This window comes from Nannospalax galili, unplaced genomic scaffold (assembly GCF_000622305.1).
Source record: "Nannospalax galili isolate Female #2095 unplaced genomic scaffold, S.galili_v1.0 scaffold1416, whole genome shotgun sequence".
Classification (NCBI taxonomy): domain Eukaryota; kingdom Metazoa; phylum Chordata; class Mammalia; order Rodentia; family Spalacidae; genus Nannospalax; species Nannospalax galili.
Genome location: NW_008338643.1, coordinates 209994 through 236115, shown reverse-complemented (window position 1 = coordinate 236115; position 26122 = coordinate 209994). Strand labels below are relative to the sequence as shown.

Genomic DNA, 26122 nt, shown 5'->3' with positions numbered 1-26122 from the left:
CCAGACAGGACACCTAAAAAGTGAAAGATAGCGTAGTTGGGTTTTAAGAGCTCAGCCAATGCTCAAGAACAAGCTTTTGATGTTTCTGAAAATTTGTCTTTAATAAACAAAACAATGCTTCTTTTATTTTTCATGGAAAATTGGATTTTAATGAAGGCACACACTTAAAATTTATTCAGTATATTGATAAAACTAAAAGCCTGTTCATGGGCCTGGAAAGATGGCTCAACAGTTAAGAATATGTACTGTTCTTGCCGAGGGCCCGAGTTTGTTTCTCAGCAACCACATCAGGCAATTTACAACCACCTGTAAGTTCAGCCCCAGAAAATCTGATGCCCTCTTCTGGGCTCTATAAGTACCTGTAGTCACATGCACATACCAACACACAGACATAGGCACTCACACACATACACATAAACGCGGGTATAATTTAAAAATAGAAGTAAATCTTTTTAAAAAAGGAAAAATGAATGAAAATAAATAAAAGTATGTTCATGTCAGTTATTGAGAAGTCAAAAGCATCATCATGGAGACCTTCCCCATCACTCTCCTGGCCTGCCTTGTCACGTGCTTAGAAATGGCAGACGTGCTCCTGCCTTGACTGTTGAGGTTCCCAGTCTTGTTTAGGACCGGGTGACAGTTTTGGGTTCTATTAACTGAGTCCACCTTGACTGATTCACTTGTTGCCTGGGGCACAGGGGAGGGTACATGTTTATGTTTCTTCTAGTGACTCCATCAAAATGCAGCCCCAGCCACAAGAGAAGACTCTAATCATCTATGTCTCCAGTAGCAAAAGGCGACTGCTGGAAGTGGCCTCACTCTTCCCTGAACTTGAATGCACAATATTCCCCTAGGCCAAAAGAAATTGCTCCCTAGCCAGACGTGCCACCCTGGAGAATCCACGGGAAATCAGTTTTGCTTTCAGAATCTATACTTTACCAAAGAAACAACTTTCTTCCCAAGGCTTAGCCCTAGAATGATTAGGAAATAAGTGAGTGTTAGAGTTCTCTCCTTCCTAAAATTAAATTAAAGGTAAACATTTTATTTAAAGGAAATTTTGAATAAACAAAAATTTGAAAAACTCTTGAAGTCAAGAGCTTTACCCAAGATTAAAATTACCCTTCTTATGTGCATAAACTGCTCTCTACGCCTATTAGCAAAAAGCAACTCATGTTTTCTCTTTCTCATAGAAAACCATCCATAAATGTACTAAAGCCCCTACCCTGAATGAATTCGGCTGGGTTTGGAACCTCTGGGGAGGAGGGAGGCAGATGTGACAACCAGAAACAACGCCATCTGTTCTGCCCCACTCGGTAATCTCTGCAGTTAAAGGGGCAAGGCACGCTCTGCCCCACGACAAAATGTGAAATGAATTTGTACATTTATAAATGGATGATCTGACTCTAATTGACATCCAAGCCCTCTCTGGATAGTAACTTTCTTGTTAACAAGCTCCCACATTTGATTCGAGTAATATAAATGCTTCAGAACGAAAATGCAAGTCAGTTTCTAAACTTTTTATTAGGTAATAGAACCTGAAAACTTTCTTCTAAGAAAAGAACATTCTAGGCTGACATATAAAAAAGTTAACAAGAAAAATGTTTGAGCACAGATAAAGCTAGAAATACGAACCAAACCTTTTTATTTTATTTTATTTTTTTTTGAGACAGGGTCTCCCTGTAGCCCCAGCTGTCCTGGAAGTAGACCAGGCTGGCCTTGAACTCACAGAGATCCACCTGCCTCTGCCTCCCGAGTGCTAGGATTAAAGGCATGTGCCCCCACACCCAGCTTCAAACCATTCTTAAGGAAGAAAAAATTAGTTTTCTTAAAAGGATACATATCTTGGGAAAAATGACTGAGGTCTAGGAAATAAGTGCCTCCAGCAACAAAAGGTGACTGCCAGAGGTGGCCTCGTTCCAGCAAATATTCAAAAGCAGCACAGAAAATCTTGTACCAGCAGATGAGGAAGCACTAAAAGACAAAAAGCAGAGAACACCTTCAAGGATGGGACCTACCAAAGGACACGACAGGCAGCCAGAAGCTCCCAATGGCCCACTCTGGAATAATACGGGCAAGACAATAAAGCAATATTGAATTTGATTCAACGGATGAAATAAATATCTTCGTGTTTATACTGGTAGAACTAAGTATTCTAGCAAAGAAATAGGTAAACAAGGGAGAAGAGATGAAGTCCTTGTTTAAAAGAATTCCAAATGAAAATAGAAACAGCTTAGTATTTCCCATCTTTTTAGTGTCGCATCCCTGGAAGCCATCCTTCTTGCCATTTAATGAACTGGGAAAAGAATATCTTGAGTTGATGATGGTCTGGCATGTATACTCACCCCCGATTTAGTCCTTCAGTGTGGAAGCACTGAAAAGCAAAGGTGTTTTCCAAAGTCTCTTTCTTCTTTGTGGAGAGCCAGTGAGTAGGCTTGCATGTGACACACATCAGATTTCCACTTCTGAGCAAACCTGTTAGCCAGCCCCTCAGCATGAGTAGTCCTTCAACAAGCACGGAGTGCTCCCGAGTCCCGGGACTAACTCTTGACACTGAGGACACAGCTGAGAACACGGCAGGTATCCTCTCCTGGATCTCCTATTCTGGGAGAGGAAAGCAGGCGACATGCTGACCCCCAGACCTTTGCCTTCCACCTGTGCCCCAGCTTGCCTCACTTCACACTCATCTTCCTCTGAAGGCAATTGTGCTTCCCATCATTCCACTTCTCAGATTTGAAACATGATATTTTGCGCTTTCTTTGTAAACAATTTGGGCAGACAATTTTTTTTCTCATAGAAAATGGAAACAAGAAGGAGATGTTGAAGTCATAACTAAACTTCATTATTTTTACAGATGAGGAAATTGGTGAAATTAAATAATCAACATAGCCAAAGCATGTACCCTTAAACCAACTGAACCTGCTTCCTTCTAACATTTCTATATACCCACTATATCATGTGTGTATATATGAATGTATAAATACACATATTATTTGGTGATGTGTCTAACTATAAAACATATAAATAACTGTAATATTAAAATACACAAATTAATATGTATAGATGCAAATCCTTCCCCGGAACTCTGTGAGATGTTTGTGTAGACCTTCCATCTCTACAGAGTTCCAGGGAAGCATGCCAGCTTCTACTGTGCCTAAGCACTCGAGCATTGCAGGTTTGCACCCCAGGGAAATCTGTCTCCTCTCTACGTGTCAGCAAAGCAGTAAGGAGCTACATGGTGAACAGAGGATGAGATAAGAGAATTCTCAGACCATGAACAAACTATTCTGAATATTTCCCTTTTAAAATGTTGTGACACTGTTTCCACGGCAGGCGTTTTCCCTATGATTGCTAGTAATTCAATTATTTCACCATGTTTTACAGCGGCAAGCAAATGCAACATCTTACAAGAGGAAATACTGTGACACTGACAAATATCTCACCTTGCAATGCTTTAATCAATTACAGCATTGATGGCGGGTGTCCTTGGCAGGGCCCTGGCACCTCCGACCTCCTGTCCCCTGTTAATACCTGATGCTATTTTATCTCAGAATCTAATTTGGGTTTGCAAGTAATTAAAATGCATGAAGCCAGGTCTACCATTAACCTCAGGTCTCCCTTTCTGGATTCTGAATCTCTCTATGAAAACTCCTTCACCTCAATAAAATGCCAGTGGCTATTTTGGCTATTTAGGTGTGTATCGATTTAACCATAGAAAGAAAAGGTGTCAAATTTCACAGTCTCATTTTAGAGACACATGGAGAAAAAGCCCATCAGTTAATAAGTGTTTCATGAGCTCCCACACAACTGCCATTGACGTTTCTTTCTGATTAAAAACAGACTTTATGAAGGAGCTGAATTAACCTAAGCACATCTAAATGACACATTTTTATGCATTAGGAGTGCTATTTGTGAAGACTGGGTATTGTGAAATGACACTGAAGAGACAAAAGCATAATCATCCTTTATCTCTAGTTGGGGTCCATGGTTTCTAGGACCTGCAGTCAAGCAGCCTAAAAATACTACATGGACAATTTCTTACTGACTCAGCCGCCTTGGCAAGCTTGCTAAATCACGCTCTGTGCAGCCCCCTGTTTAAAACCATCTGTAGTTGCTCCCACTGCTCCAGGATCAGGCTTTCCTGCTGGCCAGTAGGGGCCCAGAACTTTCCAGACTGCCTGATAGCACCTGACTCAGCCTCCAGGGTGTCCATCCTCGGCTTTGGGGCCATTTCCATTTGCAGTCCCACCCATTGCTCCAGGGCTTGGTCTTCCCTGCTGACTAGTAGGGGGGCCGGCACTTCCACCTTCCATCTCCTCACCCTGGGCCTTAGCACTACTAATCTGAGGCTTCTGAAGTGCTTCTGACTAGCCAGGGTTACTTCACACACCTGGAGAACTCCTAAATCTCCTGTCCTGGAGTCATCTGTTCCCTCCAATATAAAATAAAAAGAGAGAACCTGAAGTTTAGATCAATCATCTTTTCATACCCAGCCAGAAAGCAACCAAGGTGCATCAATAATACAAACAGAATCAAACTTCAACTCAACAAACGAAGGCTTGAGTTTCATACCAGAATCACAAGTAACAAAAATAATCCACATGCCAAATCCACAATGAAAAAATAATTATGAAAAACCAAAATAATTTGTTCCTGCCAAGTACCACCAGTCCTATAGAAAAATTCTACAATGAGAACCCCCTAGAGGATCAGGACACAGAATTCCAAAGAACAATCATAAACACGATCAAGGAATTCAATGAATTTAAAGAACACACAACTCAAAGAACTAAAGGAGGATAGGGATAAAGTTCTGACTGAATTCACAAAAGAGATATAATTATTGAAGAAAACTCAAGTTGAAATGAAAAAGGATGTGAAAAACTCAATAAGTCAATTTGAAACAACAGGAGAAAGCTTCACCAATAGAATGAATGAAATGGAAAACAAAGTATCAAGCCTGGACAATAACATTGCAGTCTTGGACCACTCAAGCAGACATTATGAAAAATGAAAGAATAGGAATGGAATATGCAGGAAATGTGGGACACCAGGAAAAGACCAAATTTACACGTCATAGGTATGGAAAAAGAATCCCAGGTAAGTGGTAAGCAGACCCACAACAAATAAAAAAATCAAAACAGTAACACAAAACCTCTTGACTACAAAAAGCCCAGGCAGGCTCAGACGAATTCACAGCAGAATTCTACCAGACGTTTAAAGAAGGTCTACAACCAATACTATTTAAATTATTCAAAAAGATAGAAACAGAGAGAGAGAGAGAGTGAGAGAGAAACAGAGAGAGAGAGAGAGAGAGAGAGAGAGAGAGAGAGCTCCCAAACTCCTGTGAAGCCAGCATCATTCTAGTACCAGGTAAAGACACAACCCAAAAACGAAAACTATAGACCCATATCCTTAATGAACATAGACACAAAAATTCTTAACAAAATATTTGCAAACCACATACAGATACATGTCAAAAAGATTGTCCTCCATGATCTAGTCAGCTTTCTTACAGAGATTTAAGGATGATTCAATATACACAAGTCAATAAATGTAATAAATCATATAAATGGACTCAAAGACAAACATCACATAGTCATCTCAATAGATACAGAAAAGACCTTTGACAAAATTCAAAACATATTTATATTAAAAGTCCTAGAAGGAATTGGACTAGAGGGAACATACCTTAGCGTAACTGAAGTTGTATACAACAAACCCATGGCCAACGTCATTATAAAAGAAAAAACTGGAAGCATTCCCATTAAAATCAGGAATCAGACAAGGTTGTCCATTTCTATTCAAAATAGTGCTTGAAACTTTTGCTAGAGCAATAAGACAAGAGAATGAAATTAAAGGAGCACTAACTGGAAAAGAAGAGTTCAAGTTATCTGTATTTGCAGATGATATGATATTATACATAAGAGATCCCCCAAAATCCACTAGAAAATGCCTAGAAATGGTTAACACTTTCAGCAAAGTGGCAAATTACAAAATCAATCTACAAAACTCAGTAGCCTTTCTGTATACCTGTTGGGCAGGCACAGCCATTGCTGCATCAGGCTGTGGCAGCTTGCCTTGTCTTAAGCATTGGAGAAAGAATGCTTCCACCTTGGGAGTTTCCCTGCTCTCTGCTTCTGTGGTCTGAGTTGACAGGCTATGCTTCCCTGATTAATTGGCAGTCTTGGAAACAACCAAAGAGTCCCGTTTCAGTTTATGGACACCGGAGTTTCTCAGCACTGATAGCCTGGTTTCTATATAGAAATAATGAATTATAGTAGTTGCTAAGAGTAATCACAAACAGTACCCCTTATATCTAAGATGTTATAAATACTATGTAACTGAATCTTGGATACTGTAAACATTGTGTGAGTTTTGGTTGGTGAAGTAATGTATTCTTGGTGGTAACATAATGTATCCTTGGTTATTCCTTAGTTACTTTCTGTTTAGTGATGTATCCTTAGTTATTCCTTGGTTACTCCAGACCTGATTACTATATAAGCTTGCTTTAGTTCACAATAAAGAGGCACTGATACACAAGCCTCTGCATCTCCTGTGTCTTGATTTCTATCTGTCGGGGTCCCCAAGCACTTCAGGCTTGGTTTGTGGTCACTGCACGGTGACATATACCAATAACAAGCAATTGGAGAAAAGGTACATGGAAATTCTCCCATTCAAAAACTATCTAGGAATGAACTTGACCAAAGACATTAAAGTTCTCTACAATGAAAATTTTAAATCTTTGAAGAAAGAGATTGAGAAAAATACAAGGAGATAGAAGGACCTCCCATGCTCATGGATTGGAAGAATTAATATTGTGAAAATGACCATCCTACCAAAAGCAATGTATAGATTCAGTGCAATGCCAATCAAAATCCCCATGACCTTCATCACAGAAATAGAAAGAAACATCCTAAAGTTCATATGGGACACAAGTCCCCAGATAGCCAAAGCAGTCCCGAGCAAAAGAGCAATGCTGTGGGGTTGCCACACCAGATCTCAAACTCTATTACAGAGCTATAGTCATAAAAACAGCATGGTATTGGCACAAAAAGAGGCACATAGATCAATGGAACATCATTGAAGACCCAAGCATGAGTACATACAATTTCAGCCACCTGATATTTGACAAAGGTGCCAAGAACACACATTGGAGGAAAGACAGCATCTTCACACATGGCAAAACTGGATCTCCACCTGTAGAAGAATGAAATTGGACCCTTTCACCCTGAAACTCCAAATGGATCAAAGACCTCAATGTGAAGCCTGAAACTCTGAAACTGATAGAAGAAAACAGAGAGAGTATCTTATATGATATAGGTGCAGGAAAGGACTTTCTAAATCAAACACCAGCTGCTCAGGGATTAAAGTCAACAATCAACAAGTGAGACCTCATTAACTGAAAAGCTTCTGTACAGCAAAAGAAACAACCAAGAAAGTGAAGAGAAAACCCACAGGGTGGGACAAAATCTTTACCAGCGACACATCTGACAGATTAATATCCAGAATACATAAAGAACTCAAAAAACAAAAGACAAAGAATCAAGAAAACAATTGAACCAATTAAAAGATGGGCCATGGATTGAAACAGCGTTCTCAAAAGAAGAAATAAAGATGGCTAAGAAAGACCTTAAAAAGTGTTCTGCATTCTTAATGATTAGGGAAATGCAAATTGAAATACTTTAAATTTCATCTTACCCCAGTAAGACTGGCTTAGAACAAAATACATCAAATGTGGGAGAGGATGTTGGGAAAGGGGAACGCTCATTCAGTGCTGGTAGGATTGCAAACTCATGCAACCACTATGGAAAGCAGTGTGGAGAAGTCTTAAAATGAACTACCATATGATCAGATTATACCACTCCTTGACCAAATACCCAAAGGATACATCCTACTACAGAGATATTTGTACATTCATGTCTGGGGCTACTCTTTTCACAATAACTAAGAAATAAAAGCAACCTGTGTCCATCAACTGACCAGGGGATAATGAAAATGTGGTACATTTATACAATGGAGTTGTACGCAGTGTTAAAGAAAGATGAAATCATGAAATTTGCAGGTAAGTGGATGGAACTAGAAACTGTTACACTAAGTGAAGGCTCAGACAAATGACGTATGTTCTCCGTCATATGTGGATCTTAGCACCAAATCCTTCTATGTGGGTATGTAACCTGGTGTAACTGCAGGAGCCAGGGGAATGGAAAGGAACTAGGGAGGTAAAGGGAAAGAAGGAGCCTGAGGGAGAGGAACAGCAGGAGATAGGTGTTACCAAGGAAGAAGTGGATGAATTGGAAGTATTTAACTGGGAGGGGAAGGGGGAGGGTTATACAAGGAACCACGGAGGTAAAGGGAAGAAGCAGCTCAACAGAGGGGGGACCATAGGAGACAGGTATTATCAAGGGTGAAATGGGCAAAATGGGAGTATTTTAAATGGGGTTGGAGGAGGAAAGGTTAGACAGGGAGAGAGAAGAGAAATTAGAAATCCTTAGCTGGTATGAAAAGCCAGAGGGAAATGCATCTGTTCAAAGCTTACTGAAACATTACATATACGATGTCTCTACATGAGTCCATGTGTATAGCTGAAGGTTACATAACAAGAGACAGTGACAGACAGGAAAAACTTCCCTTCAAGTGTTGGTCAGGGAAGTCCAAGTGATTCCCACAATTACACAGGCTATTGCCACAGTCCTTGATTGCTTCCCAAAACTTGAAGGTGAGACCTGACTGCTGAAGACAGGACATACCATACCTCAGACATAGACTTGGAACAATGGAGCTGGAACTGACCTGGAGGTCACCACACTGAAGGCTTGCTCTCATAGTTTTGGAGGACACTATGCAAACTGCTAAGCGAGAACATCAATTGATGGTCCAACCTCAGCTTTAAAGCCCAATAACCACAACAATGACCAGCACAACAAACTATATCAGTTGTAGTAGTGACACTTTTACCTTGGGGGTAGTGAACAGCTACCTAATTGAACTTAAAGCCCACTCAGTGGGAAGAAACTCATGTGTGGTACTGTACACATAGCCAAATATACATGGCTGGAGATGTCATAGATCTTAGAGAAAACCCTAAGGCTGCCACATCCCTAGACAAATGTAATTTCTAACTATATGCTAAATATGGATCCTTATATTTACAGGCAAGTATGTCTGTCACCACTCATTAAAGAAGCTTCTTTTGCAACAGATGGAGACTGTTACAGAGTCCCACAACTGTCACACACAGAGAGTGTCTATGAGATGCCCAACCCTAAGTGACACATCTTCAATGGAACCGTATATCTAGGGGTCATGGAACATGGTGGAACAAGGGGTAGAGAGAACACTAACGCATCTCCCAAGTCCCGTCAATGAAGCTCCCTCATGCAACAGAGGACCATGAACACAAAAGGCCACAAATGGCCAAAGCATGAAGAATAAGAGTCTGCAGAGTGCGGGTCCCTGGACAGGGCTCCTATGTTAAATTTCACCCATCCAGAGATCAGGGACCACTGCAGAAGAGAGGCAGGGATTGTTAAGAGCTGGGGCGCGGGGGAGTGCACAGGCTCCTGGGACCCTGCTCATAGGAACGTACAGAAATGACGTCAGCATGCACAAGACCCGAACAAATTCAAGCAAAGCCCCAGCACAGAACTGTGGAACTCTTGGCAGCTGATTACTGCTGGGTGAGGGAGAGTAATGTTCTTTAAGGGAGAGACTCAAGATAGGCTGATTAGATCCCAGTGGGTGAACTTGCGCCGAGGGAGATCAGGGTGCACTAACTGACCTGGTATACCTTAACATCCACGGCAGAATGCATGAAATCCTATGGGGGGACGGGGGTTATGGGAGGGTGTGGATCGGGGAGGGGGTATAAATATCATTAAGATGTTTTGTATTAAATACACAAAAATTTGATAAAAATTATACAGAAAAACAGCAAAAAAGAAAATTTCTTAAAATAAAAATTACTAAGTCCTTCACCGTCTGCCATGTTGAGCAGCAAGCCAAAGTCTTTTGTGTCCCACTTACCCTCCCTAGGATGTGAGTCATACCTTTGATGACCCTCACCCATACTGACTGCCCATTAGCCACTTAGTGTAACTCTCCTGGTAGGTGGTACTGTGTTCAAGAAACTCTCTTTTTCAGTGTGTGTGTATGTGTGTGTATGTGTGTGTGTGTGTGTGTGTGAGAGAGAGAGAGAGAGAGAGAGAGAGAGAGAGAGAGAGAGGGAGAGAGAGAGAGAGTATAACTAATAAGACTAGGAGGGGGCTGGTGTGTGTGAGAGAGAGAGAGAGAGAGAGAGAGAGAGAGGGAGAGAGAGAGTATAACTAATAAGACTAGGAGGGGGCTAGAGAGATGGCTTAGTAGTTAAAAGCACTGGCTGCTCTTGCAGAGGACCTGGGTTCAAATCCCAGTACCCATATGGTGGCTAACAACTGTTTGTAACTCTAGTTCCAGGGGATCCAACGCAGTCTTCTGTCCTCTGTGGGAATTACACAACATGGGTGCACTTAAATACATGCTGGCAATATACTCATACACACAAAATTTAAAAAATACAAAAAAGGCTAGAAAGAATTGTATGCCACAGTAATGATAGCTCACAATATTAGGTTTCATCTGACACCTAAATTATTTTCAAATAAAACACTTTGAAATCTTTATTTTTATTTAATTTTATCACTGGGTAATGCAAGCTGGATTGGAACTCATGACCCTCTTCCTGTCTTAGCCTTTCTAGTACTAAGATTACATTCATTTGCCTCCATTTCCAGCGGGTGGAAAAGCAAAGTCGAAAAGGAGAGCTAATAGCATCTCAGGTGATCCTAGCTCAGCATTCATTCTTTCCCCGATCCGTGCACTAGATGGATCCAGTCTCTGTGTCCAGCCTTCCTTGTACTGGCTACGGGGAGAACCAGGCATAGAGCTGGGAACCCTGGAGAGGCCCTGCTGCCCACGTCCTTTGTTCCAGCTGGGGCCTCACTACAAAGCAAGCCACTGCCTGGCCCTGCTTGCTCCAGCTGCTGAGTGGCTCAGCTCAGCTCTGTCTTCCCCAGGCACTGATTACATGGGTGATGCTCACAGAGGAGCCTATGAATGTACACAACAGAGTGGGGACGTTTCCTCGCAAATCTTTAAGAGCCAGTATTAATTAAATAGATTCTTTTTAACATGGTACCATATACTTTCTATTACTGAAGTAATTAGGAATGAAGACACAAATACATTAAATGTGTACAGTAAAGAGGAAAATGCTTGGGAATTACTGTCCCTGTTTTACTGCCTCCAGCTATTTTCAGAAAATGATATCAGCTAAGACATCGTGTAGCTGAGTTTGGAGTACATTCTGTGTGAGAACTCAATGACTGACCAGTGCAGGAAACTCTCATGTTCAGGAAAGTCAATTTGTCTTTTATAACTGTCTGATGTTTTCTGTTTTTCATTCATTTTTCATAAGTATTCCCAATCAAGTAATTTATTTATTTACTTTTTAAATTTTATTTATTTATTTATTTATTTATTTATTTATTTATTGTGTGTGTGTGTGTGTGTGTGTGTGTGTGTGTGTGTGTATGCATATGGGTACAGGCATGCACATGTCACGGTGTGCATGTAGAGGTCAGAGGACAACTCTTGGGATTTGGTTCTCTCCTTCCAACATGAGAGCTCTGGGAATGGAACTCGGGTTCTCAGGATTTATTTATTTATTTATTTATTGTGTGTGTGTGTGTGTGTGTGTGTGTGTATGCATATGGGTACAGGCATGCACATGTCACGGTGTGCATGTAGAGGTCAGAGGACAACTCTTGGGATTTGGTTCTCTCCTTCCAACATGAGAGCTCTGGGAATGGAACTCGGGTTCTCAGGCCTGCACCCAAGCACCTTAAACTGCTGAGCCACCTCGCTGGCCTCACACCTGTGCCTTCTTCATGAACACTTTTGGTTTCAGTAACTAAAGAAAATCCAGGGTGGTGGTGCACACCTGTAATCCCAGTCTTGAAAGGTTGAGGCAGAGGTTTGAGTGTTTAAGTCCAATTTGGGACACATAGCAAGAGCTTATCTCAAAAACAACAAACAAACAAAAAGACACGACTAAGAAGTTGACTATCAAAGGAAGCATAAAATACAGAGGTAGGCTGCCCTATACTTTAGACAGATCCACTTATCAAAGTCGCCCAAAGGTGGCTCACTTACGAAGATATTCAGAAAAAAAGATAGGTGCTATGCTGGGCCTTCAAGCCTCACCCACGGGTTCAAGACATTACCCATAAGTCACAGCTTCAGAAGCAGCAGAGGAAACCGAAGGGGGTGGACAAAATTCTATTAATCTACCAAACGGAAGGGAAAAAATAAACTGAGAAAATGTGTGGCAACTAAAAACGGGACAGTCCGAGGACATAGGTTTTTGAATAGTCAGTATTATTGAGGTGGGTATGTTGGCACACCCCTCCACTCCTTCCATTTTTGTGAGGTAAGGGATTTATGAGTTCAAAGCCATCTTGGCCACATAGGAGACTCTGTCTCAAAAATGTAAATATAAACAATTCGGTGACTGGGGAGACGGCTCAGTGGTTAAGAGCATTTACTCCTCTCGCACAGGACCCAGACTGGGTTCCCAGCACCCACATGGTAGCTCACACCACCTGTAACTCATGTTCCAGGAGATCTTGTGACCAGTTTTGACTGACCCCTGGGGCTCCTGGACACACCTGGTGCCCATACATACACTCAGGCACATAAACGTACACATAAAAATAAGTAAATCTTTTTAAATAGTGAAAAGTTAGATTAATGTTTATTCAAGAAAATACTAGATTGAACAAAACAAACAAAACCCAATTATTTTGTGCTTGAAGAGAAAGAAGTAAAGGAAAATGCTATGGAAAGACTGAGCACAAGGCATGTCAAAGTAAACAGTGGCCGGCATCGTCAAAGCTGAGCTAGTGACTTTATCGCAATAAAACAGACTCAGCCTGTGCTTCCAGCCCAGTGGCCTCTTCCTCCTCCTGGTGCCTGTGGAGCCCAGAGCAGAGGGCGACCATCTCCCACCCAAAGGTTAAGAACAAAAAGAAGATGTACACACATGCAGGCAACACACTCATACATATAAAATAAAAATAATAAATAAGATATTACAAAAAGAAGATGCACCTGGACTTTCCCCGGAGCCCTCTGTGATTTTAAGCGTCAGGTGGAGTTTGGGGTTCTTTGGCCATCAGCTGCCCTTACTCACTGAAAGTAGAAGTCAGTCCTGCCCTCCTCAGAGGAAAACTTGTTACTTTCCCATAAGTGTCTACCACTGAAGGCATCCCTGGTGGTTCTTTAAGCCACAAAACATTGTCCACGCTTGTGTGACATCAGCCCTGTCAAGTGTCTATGATGCTGGGCCCTGAGGGAGGTGAAGGTTATGTGGTCAAACTCCATGGCCTACTGTGGGCTTGCTCCCTGGGGGATATACAAAACTTCCTCTCCGACTGCACAGCTCCTGATGGGGTTGCAGGTGTGCATTTCACTTAACTAGAGAAGGCAGGCAGAGTGGTGAGGCTTTTGTTGAACTTGAGTCAGAAGATGATGTAAAATCAGCTCTGAAAAAAGACGCATGGAGACCAGTATATTGAGGTGTTCAAGTCACACAGATTGGAGATGGACTGGGTGTTGAAGCACCGTGGTCCAAACAGCACCCACAGTGCCAATGATGGCTTTGTGAGGCTTCGGGGACTCCCTTTTGGATGCACAAAGGAAGAAATTGTTCAGTTCTTCTCAGTGTTGGCAATTGTGCCAAATGGAATCACATTACCTATGGACCCCGAGGTCACGGGGAGGCCTTTGTGCAGTTTGCCTCACAGGCATCAGCTGAGAAAGCTCTAGGGAAGCACAAGGAGAGAATAGGGCACAGGTATATTGAGGTGTTCAAGAGCAGTCAGGAGGAAGTAAGGTCATACTCAGATCCACCTCTGAAGTTCATGTCTGTGCAGAGGCCTGGGCCTTATGACCAGCCTGGCACAGCCAGGAGGCACATTGGCATTGTGAAGCAGGCAGATCTGGATAGGATGAGGTCTGGTGCCTATGGTGCAGGCTATGGGGGCTATGAAGAATACAGTGGTCTCAGCGATGGCTATGGCTTCACCACTGACCTTTATGGGAGAGACCTCAGCTACTGTCTCTCAGGAATGTATGACCACAGATACGGAGACAGCGAGTTCACAGTACAGAGAGAGCACCACCGGCCACTGTGTCCACACGAGGGGGCTGCCCTACGAAGCAATAGAGAACGACAGCCCCATAAGAAGTCATATTGAGATTGGCCCAGACGGAAGAGTGACGGGCAAAGCTAATGTTGAGTTTACCACCCATGAAGAAGCAGTGGCAGCTTTGTCAAAGGACAGGGTCAACATGCAACATAGATAGATGGAACTCTTCCTGAATTCAGCAACTGGGGCCAGAAATGGGGCTTATAGCAGTCAGGTGATACAGGGCAGGGATGTATCAGCGGCCCGGGCCACCTACAGTGGCCTGGAGAGCCAGTCAATGAGTGGCTGTTACGGGGTCAGCAGTCAGAACAGCATGGGCAGATATGATTAGTATTATAGGAACATTCAAGTTATTTCAATCAAAAACATTTTCACAGGCAGCCAATAAGCAGTGAAGAGCAGTTTTATAACTCTAAAGGAAGATGGGGGACCCACTTTGTACCATGAGTTTGTGAAATCTGGATTAAAAAATTACCCCTTAAAATATATAGATATATATAACAAAAAATACCTTTACTTCACAGAGTAAAAGAGTTTAACACACTTCCTTTAGAAATTAATAGATCAAAATGGCCTAAATCAAAACAAACCCAAGAAAGATCAGTAAGATATGAATAACACAGTTCATGAACTAATGAAAGTTATGAATTCCTTCCTCAAGAGACTCTCTGTAGAAGGTCACTTCAATCACTATGTTAATTGAGAGGGTAATGTATCCACTTAGAAAGGAAAGCAAAATTGTGCCTAGCAAATAAAAATATGTATTCTGTTCAGGTACACACACACACACACACACACACACATGCACACATGCACACACATATACATACACACACACATGCACACGCACACATGCACACATGCACACACACATGCACACACACATATACACACAAATACACACACATACACATACACACACGTTTATTTCAAAAATTGCATGGTGGGGACTCTTGCCTAGAGTGTGTGTAGATCCTCAGCACTAACAACAACAATTAAAAATTGTGTAACACATCTAGAACACTACTTAGAGATGAAATTATAGCACAGAACTCATTTACAAAATTAAGAAAATGAAAGTAAATAACTGAGTTGCGTCCCCCAAAGAGACAAGTTCAGATCCTAATTCCTGAAGTAAAAATTTGATCTTATTTGAAAACAGCATCTTGGCTGATGTAATCAAGTTAAGATAAGGACATGCTGGAAAGGAATTAATCCTCCATCCTATGTGGCTGGTGTTCTTGGGAGCAGAGAAGAAACACAGGCAGAAACTAGGTGAAGCTGGAGATAGAGGTAACGACACAGAGCTCCTGGGTCACCAAGAGCTGGAAGAAGCAAGCAAGGCTCCTCCACTCCAGGCTTCCGGGACACAGGCTTCTGGGAGACACAGGCTTCCGGGACAGAGGCTTCTCTAACACCTTCATTCTCCACTTATAGCTTCCAGAATTCTGTTTCTCTGTCACCTGGTTTGTCGTGCTTTATGACAGACGTTCTAGAAAACCAATGCAGAAATGGATCCACTAATCGAAACTAGGAAAGTAACTAAAGATTCAAGGAATGTATCAAGCAAATTGAAACAATAAGGAAATATTAAAATTAATATATAAAATATATATTAATAAAGTCAAAAATAAACAATGAATTTAAACTATAATTAATGAAGGAGAACAATAAAAAATGAAAACAAAAGCTAAATCTGTCGGGGAGGGAACAGAAATTAAAGAGTAAACTTTATAAGATACTATTTTAAAATATTTTTATTTTATGTGTATGAGTGCACCCATGCCGTGCAATGCCGTGGAGCTCAGAAGAGGGCTTCAGATTCCCCTGGAACTGGAGCTAAGGACGGTTCATAGCCACCATGTGGGTGCTGGGAATCGAACCCCGGTCCTCTAAGAGCAATCAGTGCTCTTAACTGCCAGAAAAGTCTATAAAGCAGATGGATCTCTGTGAATTCAAGGTCGTTCTTGTCTACAGTGAGTTCCAGGGCATCCAGGGCTACAGAATGAGACGATTCAATAGATAAAACAGATTTTATATTTAAAAATATGCTAACATTTTATAATAGCTTCAGAACTACAAAAGCACTAAACAATGATACAGGGGGTTAACAGTGGAATGAACAAAATCATAGAATCAACATTATCAAACCTACAGACCTAATATCAATCTTACCGGTTGTCCCACTGATGTCCTTTGTGAGGGTCACGAGTTCAAGTCCACACAGTGCACCTAGCAACGTCTCCTTAGTCTCCTCAGTCCCAACACAACCCCATCAATCTGTCTTTGATAAATGAGCCTTTAGCAGGGTTGCAACAAGTTATTCTGTAAAATATTCTTTAATTAGGGTTTACCTAATGCTTCCTCATGATTGAACTCAAGTCCAGCATTTTGGGCAAGAACCCCATAGCAGTGATGCGGCAGCAACAGTGGGTTCCACTGACAGTGAGGTGTGCTATCACCATTTTGCGGACTGGAAGGTGCTGCCCCTGCTGTAAAGATAATTCATCCTTTGTGATGCATGACAGTCTCAAGGAGAAAAACGCACTGGGAATATACAAGGATGTTTCTAGCATCGTAGTATTTCCTACTAATCTTAATGTCTACTGACTGGTTCTATAACAATGATTACTGCAAGGCTTGTCCAGCACCGATTTTTTAATTGCATCATTCATTTTATTAATTAAAATATATTGATTTATTAAGTGAAGTCCACTGTAAGGAAAAGCTACCTCTTCTCATTTATATATTTATTTAATCATTATTCAATTTTACCCATTTGAAGACATGAATATTTATTTTATTCTGTGTATTATCAAGTAATATGAAGACTTGGTTGTCCAAATTACCCCAGATATGCAATTCAGAGGTCCTGGATAAGTTTCTGCATATTTTCAACAAGCGCCATCAGGGTTCTAGAACATTCTTATCTTACAGTGTTCTAGAACATTCTTATCTTGTAGCTCCATGTTCCTTGTGAATTTCTTTATTTTGTGATGGTTTTATTAAAATACAACTCATACAGCACACCATTCATCCACTTACCGCAAAATGGCATTTCTCTTGTTTATGGTGCATACTATTACCACCACTGATTTTAGGATAGTTTCAACACCCTAGGAGAAGCACCCTGTCCTTTAACAGACTTCCCCAACCCCGACTAACTGGAGACAACTGACCTGCTTTCTCTCACTACCAGTTTACCTGTTCTGGACTTTTTCTGTAAATGGAAACAGTGCATTCTCATATAAATGGTGCACTCTGTGCTCCGTTGAACTACCAACAGTTTTCCAGTGTATCTGTACCATTTTCCATTGTCACCAGTCATGTACGAGAATCCCAGTTTGTCCTCATCCTTGTCAATAACCATTATCCTTCATCTTTTTTTATCACGTCATCTCTGAGGTGGCATCTCATTGTTTTGATTTGCATTTCCTTATGGCAAATAGTTTATTTCCATGTCCTATTGGCCATGCTTATCTTGTGAGGACATGTTTCTGGTCAGATTCTTTGCCCATTTTTTAATTGGGTTCTTTGTCAATCTATCACTGTTCAGTTGTATGAGTGTATAAATATTATGGACACAAAGTCCGGTATCAGATATGAGTTGCATATATTTCTCCCATTGTGTGGGTTTTCTTTTACCTTTTTGGACAATGCCCTTTAGGGCACAGTGTTGATCAAGTTAATATTACTATTTTTTTTATTTTGCCTAATGCAAGAGAGGAAGGTTTAGCCCCACATTTTCTTCTAAGTGATTTAGTCCTTACATTTATCTTTTTGATCCATTTTGAGTAGATTTTTGTACATGTTGTGAATGTGTTCAGGTTTATTCTTGTTCATGTAGACATCTAGCTACTTCCCCCACCATTCAAAAAAAATTAAAAGATGTTTTATTCTGGTGGCAGCGCAGGCTCCAGTGTGCCACAGTGGGTTTGTGGTGGGCAGAGGAAACACTTGGTAGTCTGTTCTCTCCTCCTTTGGAATTATTTGGTATTCCTTGTGAAAATCAATACATATGATAACCTACTTCTGAACTCCAAATTTTATCCTTGATCCCATATATCTATCCTCTTGCAGTATCAGAGCGCCTTGATTACTACAGTACTGTAAGTTGCAACATCCAAAGTTTCAAAGTCTTTCAACATTGTTCAAGATTCTTTTTAACTTTAAAAAGAAAATATTGAGAATTTAGTACATGCATATAAGGTGTTTCAATCAAATCCACACCCACACCCTCCCCTCCAACTCCTCCCATATCTCCCCACTTTTACCTGACAACTTTGTGTACTCTTTTTTTAATGGGGCTTTTTGCTACTCTAACATTCCCCCCTCTGAAGAGGTAACACTAAAATCTTTTAGGGATTAGATAAGAGCTCCCAAATACTTTTGACATTTTTGGCCTTTGGAACAGAATATGCTGTTATGTTGTCCCAAGGACATTTTGACTTTTAGCCAAGAAACTGGCTACTTTTCTTTGGGGTCTTTTTACACTAACTACCTAGTCAATTCCTACCTCCTATTCTTATCACAACGTGATCTGAAGAGGTTACCCAAATTGTTGATAGGGAATTGGGGTGCAGACTTCTCTGGCTTCTTCCATGCTGAGCAAGGATGCAGGGTGAGGGCATTGGAGTACCCCTTCAGTGGGTCTATCTAAGACTCCCAAATTGCATAGCTCTTAACTGCAGGGAGAAAAGAAAGTCCTTGCCTTTACTTTTCCTTCACATTTCATTGTTCAAGATTTTAAAGACTATTGCGAGTCTCCACTTTCATATGAATTTTAGGGTGAGCTTGCCAATTTCTGGAGTCCAAATTGGATTTTTCACTATCTAAAAACAATTTGGGGAAATTCATCACCTTGATAATATTTTTATTGATCCATGAGCTTGAAATATCTATTTAGTTAGATTTCTTTGTTTCCACAATGTTTATGGTTTTTAGAGTAAAAATTTTGTGTTCCTTTTTGTTGAGGTTATTCCTAAGAATTTTATTCTTTTTTATGTGTTATGAATGAAATTGTTTTCTTAGTTCCAATTTTAGAATTTTTCATTACAAGTAAATAAGAATTGATTTATTTTCCTACAATGATCTTATATCCTGGTACTTTGCTGAACTCAATTTTTAGTCTTAATCGTTTCTTACTGAGCTTCTCAGGTGTTTTTAAGATGCAAAAGCATGTCATCTTCAAATAGAGAAAATTTTACTATCTTCTTCCCTATCAGAATGCCTGTTGTTTTGGATGGAATATTTGTGCCCCTCCCGCCAATCCACATGTCTAAGTACGAACCCAGCATGCTAGTATGGTATTTGTATTAAGAAAGTAATTAAGTTTGAACAAAGTCACAAAGTTCTCTCTCTCTCTCTCTCTCTCTCTCTCTCTCTCTCTCTCGCTCTCGCTCTCATTCCCTGCCATGGGAGACCATAACAAGATGGTGGATATCTGTCAGGCAGGATGAACATTAGTACCAGGATCTCTCTCTCTCTCTCTCTCTCTCTCTCTCTCTCTCTCTCTCTCTCTCATTCCCTGCCATGGGAGACCATAACAAGATGGTGGATATCTGTCAAGCAGGATGAACATTAGTACCAGGATCTCTCACCAAGAACTGACAACCAGTCTGTGATCTGAGACTTGTAACATCTAGAACTGTGAGTAAATAAATTCCAGCTGTTTAAGCTCATCATTCAACGCTTTTGTGGCAAGACGGCCTGACTAATTCATATAGATGCTGGTACCTCGAAGCAGAGCACTTCTAAACAACACTTTGCTAAAATACCTGAAAGCGTAGAGGCGATAGGGAGCTAACTAGCAGAGAGAGACTGGAGGGAATTTGATTTGATGACAGAAAAAAGCCCAGATTTCCTTAAGATCAGGTCTACAAAAGGTGCAGTAAGCAAGAAGGGAAAGCTAGTGAGCAGGCCCTTATTGTTACAGGCAAGGATCTGAACCTGGAGGTTGACCAAGGAATGTCCAGGTTCCTATGCCTCTTTACAATGAATTTCACAGAGACAACATGGATAGTTACAAGAAAGGAGATAGTTCATCAAGGGGGAGATGCAGAGGAGTTTGGAGATGTGTCATGTCTTGCCTGTAGCCTGACTCCAAAAGGACCAAAAGTGTGGGGGCAAGATGAGGTTCGCACTGACCTTTAAGCATCACTAACATAGTGCCCACCTCTCCCAAGCTCATTCTGAGCATGCTTTCTTGGTTGAATGCTGCCCAAGTGGACTAGGGATTGCCAGTCTTTCCCTGGCTGCCACCTTTCATATGTGAATCTCTGGAAGGAACTTTCTCCTCTATTTGCCATTCTTCTGCCTCACTATCTTTTTTTAAAAAAATTCTATAATCATATGTTTCTTTTTTTAAGCCAAAACACCTGTGTGGAGGGCCGAGGACAACCTGCAGAAGTCAGCTCTCACCTTCGACCATGTGGGACCCCAGGACTGAACTTAGATCATCAGGCCTGATGGAAAGGACTTTTACCTACTGAGCTATTCCACTAGTCAAGGCTCTCTCTTTTTAGAGAATTCATATACCATCAGGAACAGAATGCTGATCAAAATATGGACCTTAATAGCCATTCAGATGAGGTCTCAGACCAAAATGAAGGAAAGGTTCTGAGAACTTGAGGAATGCAAGTTGAGCTTAGATGAATCATTGTGTGGAAACAAGAAACTTGAATTTGTGAATGATGAGACTGTATGTTTAGTGAAGAAAATTTCTAAGCAAAATAATGAAGATATGTATAAATACTCTTAAGAGTTTACATATAGCAGGGGCTAGAGAGACGGCTCAACAGTTAAGAATACATACTGCTCTTACAGAAGAGCCACATTTGGTTCCCAGCACCCAGAAGGTTTATAACTTCCTATGACTCCACCTTGAAGGGATCTCATACATGGCACTCGCATGCACAAACCCACACACAGACACACATATACACATAATTAAAAATTTAAATAGCTTATAACGAAATGCATAAGGAAAGAAGAAATTGTAAAGGGAAATATTCATCAAAAGAGAATTCAAGTTTGAAGATTTAGGAAATTTTCATTCTCTCCATATGGCAGAGAAAGCAAAGCTTATTTAGAAGATCACATTAAGTGTGTGGCTAAGTAATAACTTGATAATTAGATAAGTATGTGCACGAACCACGAATGTAAGAGCTGCCTCAGCTCAGGGAGAGATGCAATCACACCAGCAGCCTGCCAGCTGGGAGTAACAGAAAGAACATCACCAGATAGTAGAAGGTCATGTGACTTCTTGGATGACACAGGACGGATCATGGACCTGTCGAGCTTCAAATACAGGTTGTCTTTCAAGAAAACAGTGACATTAAAGGTGACTCAGAGGTCATCAGGTGTTGGGGAACCCTGCTGCTAAGGTTGCAGTCTGCCATGTCCAGATAGCTCTAAGGAGCTCAGCGCTATATGGAGGACTCCCTTTCTCATGGGGGGGGGGGGGCTTCCTGCTCTCTGACCTTATCTGGAAAGTGCCTTCAAGCACGGATGCCTGGCTTTATTTGGAACATGACCTTGGGCATAGTTACCTGCAATAAAACTGCCCCCAGGTTTTTTCTATATGATAATTAGAATTTCCCTATAGCTAGACTATAGGCTTCCCCCTACCACATGTAAATAAAGCTTACTATGAGCACCTATCATGTAAAACTTTGGCTGCCGCCTCCACCCTGTATTTTTCCCTGACCCTCACGCATAAACGAGCTGTCTCGCTGAAGCTGTCTTTCAGTCATACTCACGGGCCATCTTGACTTCGTTTGCACTTTTGCTCCTTTTGTTCTCGTGGGTTGGTGGCCAACAGCCCACGGAGACCCACGATCAGAGCTCCCACATATTGCTCAGAACTAGTTTTAGGGTTGCTTCCTCCTTGTTTTGAAGAGGGTAGTCCCGGCCCAGCAGGGCCATGGAGGCAGTTCTCCTGCTTTGGGAGACTAAGCAGGCAGGACCGACCTGCTGGACTGTGGGAGCGACATACTCCAGGGCACAAGCCCTAATCAAAAAGAAGTATACAACGGCCCTGAGATCTTATGGAACGTATGTCTTACTGGATTTGGGGCTTCCTTCCTTCTCCTGTGTCCCTGTTGGAAGGTGATGGTTAACCCAACTTTCTACTACCATTGTGTTCTAGACATACAAACCTTGCCTGGTTTCACAGGTTCAAAGCTAGAGAATTTTCCCTCAGGGTGAGTCATACCTCTTGTCTTACCAATTTCTGTTTTAGATGATGTTTAGGTAAGATTTTGTAATTTGGACTTTAAGTGAACTAGACTTTTGAGACTAGAAATGGAACAAATGTATTTTGCATGTGAGAAGGGTATGAATTTGGGAATGTCCAGGGATGGGATGCTATGGGTTGGATATTTACATTCTCCGTCTAGGTTTATTTACATGGTAAACCCCTACACTGTGGCTGCATTAGAGTAAAGAAATAGAGCTGAGCTGCGGTCATAAAGGTAGGACCTTGATGACTAGGATTAGTGCCCTTCTGAGACGAAAATTCAAGGTTTGGGAAGTTCTTCCCACATCCCCAAATAGAAGGTAGTCAAACACAAAAATAAGCTAGCCCACTACAAGCTATAAAATTCTCATCAGCAAACACCTGCTGGACCTTGATCCAAGACTTCCAACTTTTTTATCTGTGAGAAAGAAAATTTCTATTGTTTATGCCATGCATGCATTTTGTTATGGCAGCATAAAACAGGTAACAGATTTTACTTCATTTAATGACCTAATTACAGTGACAAAAGCTTTTGTAACAATGTTGGATCAAAATGGTAAAAGTGGAAATGGTTTTGACCCTGGGTGGGTCTTTATTTTTCTCTCTCTAAATACGATGTTAGTTGTGAGATTTTCCCAGATTATTATCAGGGGAGAATATTTCTGTGTACTCTCTTAACTTTGTTAAGTACTCATTAGAAAAGGGTGTTGGGTCTTGATTGGTTCTTTTTCTGAACTGTTTGAGGTCAATGTGTAGTTTTTGTTCTCTATTCTAATGATGTGGCAAATAACAATAATTTATTTTCTGATACTAAACCAATCTTGCACTCCTGAATAAACCCTACTTATCACCATGTGTAATTTTTATTTGTCACTGGATATAATTTATTAGTATTTGCCCTATGATTTTTTTGGCAAGTATATTTATGAGATATTAGTCTGTAGTTTTCCTTTGGGTGATATTTTTGGTCTGTATATTGGTTAATTTTAATAGTTAATTCAGTTAGATCATGAAACATCTAGGGAATTAGTGAAGCACAGCTCTGGATGTGTCTATGAGGAAGTTTCTAGAAACAACTAGAAAATGAAGACCCTAACCTAGTTCATGGTTTAATTCCTTGATGGCTTCATAATATGATGGCATTATAGGCAATGAAAGTTAGGAAGTGGGGCCGGCTTGGAGGAAGTAGACATGTCCTTGGGCAGTGTTCTCCCTGGTCACTTCCTGAAGGCCCTTCTTTCTGCTTCCAGTCATCCAAAAAGAGAAGAGCCTCCTTTGTCATCTGTTTCTCCCTCCCAATGTTCTGCCCAAGCACATGACACCCAGCAGCCATGAGCTGAACTTTCCTCCTTTAAGTTGTTCACAGCAGGTATTTTGTTCACAGTGGAAAAAGGTGGCTAATTTCTGGTTTGGGTTTCAGGGTGATATCATCCTGATAGAATGAGTTGAAAATGTTTTCAAGTTTTTGGGAGAGTTTGTGAGTAGCTGTTTTTTATAGTTTATTTATTATTTTTATCTTATATATACGAATGTACTGCCTGCATGTAGGTAAGTGCACCTATGTTGTGCAATGCCTGTGGAGGTCAGAAGACAGAGTCAGATCCCCTGGAACTGGAGTTACAGATGGTTGTTAGCCGTATGGGTGCTGGTAACTGAACCCAGGTCCTCTGCAAGAGCAGCCAGTGCTCTTAACTGCTGGGCTATCACTCCAGCCCCAGTAGCTGTTTTTAATTCTTCTAGAATATATGACAGCATTCCCTAATGAAGTGGTCTGAATCTGGGCTTGTCTCTGTTTTTAAATGTCTAATTAGTATTTTTGCTTATTATCAATCTATATATTATGTTTTTTGTTAAGCTGGTTTTTATATTTTATTCTTATCTAGGAAGTTTTAATTTAATTTTTTGCATACAATTGTTTATACTGTTCCTTTATAATCCCATTACATTCATTCCTAATTTTAATAATTTGAATCAACATTCTTCACTGATCTACTAAAGATTTCTCATTTTGTTGATCTTTTCAAAGGCAATCTTTGGTGTCATTGATTTTTCTCTGTTAGTTTTCTCTTCTCCATTTCTGAGATTAGAATTGATGTTCTGTTCAATTCCATTTGCTTTAGATTTAGTCTGGTCCCCTTTTCCCAGTTTCTTGAAGTTATATTACTGTTTGAAATCATTTTGACCTCTTACTTGACTCTGGTTTTTAGTAGTACATTGCTTAACTTCATATTTGTGAATTTCCAAAATGTCTTTCTGCTGATGCTCAATTTAACCCCATTGTGTGATACAAACCCTTTCAAATTTATTAAGTCTTATTTTATGGCCTAATATATGGTCGTTAACCTGGAGAGTGTTATTTATGAATTTTATAAGAATGTAAGTTCTCTTGTTGGGTGTGGGCTTTTAGCAATGTCTCTCAGGACTAGTTGGTTTATAGCTGTTCAAGTCTCCTACATCCTTTTTCGTCTTCTGTGTGTATTACGTGCCCACTGTTAAAGTGGGATGTGGATGTCTCTACTACCACCGGAAGGCCTGTTTTGGCCTCCCAGTCTTGGTCTTTGCTGTGTGTGAGGCTCTGTTTTGGGATGCATCTATGTTCATACTTGTCATGTCTTCCTTTCACCACAGACCGTGCTGGTCCTTTTCTCCCGCAGCCCTGGTCTACAGCAGTTTTCCCAGTTGTCAGTGTAGCTCTTCCGGCTCCTGGGTGCTTCTGTCTAGTAGATCCTGTCCCATCAACTCAAATTATTTGTCTCATTGACTGATGTGTGTCTCCTACAGACAGTGTACAAAACACTGGGTCTCTTTTCCCTCTTTTTTCCTCTCTTGTCTGACATTTATTGTCTGGTCTCTCTCTATACAATCTATATATGTAGTCTCCCTAGTTTCTTGCTTAGATGACTTAATCCACTCATACTTAATGCAGTCACTTTTAAAAACTAAAAGAAGAAAGAGCAAAACGCTATTATGTTTCCTAGTCATGATGTCTGCTCCCCTATGCACTACTGTCAGCTAGAGCTGTCACTCCTACCATTCCCTTCCCTCAGCCTGGGTTCATTTCTCTCTCCCACCTTGTCTGCACTGTTATTGTAATTGTGCTGGACAGCTTTAGTGTCAAGTTGACACACCTGGGTTGAGGGAGCCTCAAGTGGGGAATTACCTCCATAGGATTGGCCTGTGGCCATGTCTATGGTGCATCTTCTTGATTGATGAGTGATGGGGGAGGGCCCGTCCCACTGTGGGTCATGCCACCCCTGGGCAGGTGGGCTTGTGCATAAGAAAGCAGGCTGAGCAGGGGCCAGGGGAGCAAGTCAATAAGCAGCATTCCTCCATGGCCTGTGCTCCAGCTCCTGCCTCCAGGTTCCTGCCCTGAGTTCCTACCTTGGGCTCCTGGATGAACTGTGACCTGGGAGATGTAAGACAAATAAATCTTTTCCTCCCCAAGTTAGTAGTGGTCAGAGTGCTTTGTCACAGCAATGGAGAAACAAGCTAGAACAGTCATTATCTTACATGATTGCACGTTATAGACCAACATAGAATTAATTATAGTCATCTGTTGCTTAACAACAGGGTTCTGTTATGTGGAATTTGTCTCTAGGTGATTTAGTAGTTGTGAGAGCATTTTTTAGTACACTTC

General features: G+C 41.0%; 1 pseudogene; it reads left to right on the top strand.

Annotated features, from left to right (window-relative positions):
- Positions 1-13314: 13314 nt before the first annotated feature.
- LOC103734298 lies at positions 13315-14577 on the top strand (annotated as a pseudogene).
- The last annotated feature ends 11545 nt before the right edge of the window (positions 14578-26122 follow it).